Consider the following 2,380-nt stretch of genomic DNA (forward strand, 5'->3'; position numbering starts at 1 on the left):
TATTGGCTCACAACTGCCAGTAACGCCATTCTGAGGGGCTCTGACACCCTGCTCTCCTCCATGGGCATCAGGCATGGACATACTACATAGGCAAAACACTCATACATATAAAATAAACCAACCTTTCTTTTTCTTTTCTTTTTTTTTTTTTTTTTTTTTTTTTGAGACAGGGTTTATCTGTATAGCCCTGGCTCTTTTGAGAACTTGCTCTGTAGAATAGGCTGGCTTCAGATGCCAAGATCTCCTGCCTCCCAAATGCTGGGATTAAAGGTATTCACCATGACTGCCCGGTCTTAATTTTTTACTTTTTTTAAGTTTGTTACTCAAATATCTCATGTTGCTTAGCATCAAAAAACAAAGAAACAAGCCTGGCAGTGGTGGCACACACCTTTAATCCCAGCACTTGGGAGGCAGAGGCAAGGGGATCTTTGAGTTTGAGGCCAGCCTTGTCTACAGAGTGAGTTTTAGGACAACCAACTACACAGAGAAACCCTGTCTGAAAAAACCAACCCAACAAACCCAAAAGGAAAAAGTAAGTATGTGAAAATTATGTAAAAAAAAAAAAAAAAAAAAGAAAAGAAAGAAAGAAAGAAACAAAGAAACAAAGAAAAACTGGAAAGGGAGGTCAGCAGTCAAGAACACTTGTACTTCCAGAAGACTGGAGTTTGGTTCCTAGCACCTGCACCTAGAGTTCAGAACTACCTGTAATCCCAGCTAGAGGGGATCCAATCTTCTTCCCTCTGCCGCACAGCACTCACTCAGACATGTATTTGAGACAGGATCTCACTATGTAGCCTCGGCTGTTCTGGAATTCTCTATATAGATTAGGCTGCCTCAGACTCAAAGACAGAGCCTCTGTCTTTGGAGTGCTGGGACTTCAGGTGTCTGTGATGACACTTGGCCTTTGAAACAAGTTGTTGTTATTATTATTGTTATGATGTTTTTTGAGACAGGGTTTCTCTGTGTATCCTTGGCTGTCCTTGAACTAGCTCTGTAGACCAGGCTGGCTGGCCTCGAACTCAGGGAGATCAGATTGCCTCTGCCTCCTGATTGCTGAGATCAAGGTGTGTGCTCCGGCTGCTGAGACAGTTCAGTAGTTTAAGACCACTGGTTGTTCTTGCTGAGGACTCACAAGGCAGCTCACAACTGTCTAACTCCTGTTCCAAGGGATTCAGCACCCTTTCACAGACATAGGTGCAGGCGAGACACCGATGTACATAAACTACAAATAAGCAAATTAGAAAGATGTGTGCCGCCATGCCCCACTAAAATAATATTTTTTTATTCCATTTTCTGTGAATACGTGCTTTACCCAAATGTATGTCTGTGTACTACATGCATGCCTGGTGCCCAAGGAAGGGCTGAGCCCCCCATGCAGGTGTTGGGAACTGAGCCAGGGCCCTTTACAAGAATAACAAGTGCTCTCACCTAACTCTGAGCCAACTTTTAGTTTAGGTGTATGAATGTTTACTTGCATACACGTATGTGTACTTTGTGTGTGTTCATGGTATCTCTGGCATGGAACTGGAGTTACAGATAGTTGTAAAACAAGGTGGGTGTGGTGGTGCCTGTAGTCATAGCGCTTGGGAGACAGCGGCAGGCAGATCTCTGTGAGACATGATTAAAATACGAAAGACATAATAATGGAAGAGACAGTTAAAATATTTAAAGTGTTTTCAGTCCAGGGATTTAGCTCAACAACTCAATCTTGGATGTGGGTAGGACGTGAGACGAGGGCATCACCGGGCTGGACCAATCAACGGGTCTGGATCCGGAGGGAGGAAATACTTGCTTCGCTTCGGCTCTCTGAGTTTTGAATCAAGCGCGATAGTTTCACCTGCAGCCAATCCGAGGTCAGCCTCTCCCTTCGTCATCGGTTGCCGGGGCGTGGCGCCGCGAGTCTCGCTAGTCAGTTCTGGCCGTTGCGGTTGTACTCGTGCTCATCCCTTGCGTTTCCATCCGTTGAGACTGAGGGCGTAGAGAAGACCCGCCACCTTCTCGGGTATTCCCGTCAGAAAGACACCTTCGGGGCCGCCTTCTCCACCCTCGTAGAGACTCACTGGCGCCACTTAACCTGGAAGCTCTAGGCTGGCTCCCATTCAGAAGTTGTAGCGCCAACATTCTGGTGCTTGTAACACGGCTAGCTACGGAAGCAGGAAGTTTGAGTTTTTGTTCTCGTGTTTCCCTTTTCTTTCTTTCCTTCTTTTTTTTTTCTCTTCCTTTCTTTCTCCTTTTTTACCCCCCTCTTTAAGGAGAAAGGGGTGAGGGCGGGAAGTGCCGCCGTGACAGAAAGGTGTGGCGTGCTGGCCCTTTAAACCCGGGGGGGGAGGATCCGGAAGTTGGTGGGCGGGGTGAGCGGCCGCGCTATATAAGAGGGCCG

The sequence above is a fragment of the Meriones unguiculatus genome, chromosome 3 (assembly GCF_030254825.1).
Source record: "Meriones unguiculatus strain TT.TT164.6M chromosome 3, Bangor_MerUng_6.1, whole genome shotgun sequence".
In the NCBI taxonomy this organism is placed as follows: Eukaryota; Metazoa; Chordata; class Mammalia; order Rodentia; family Muridae; genus Meriones; species Meriones unguiculatus.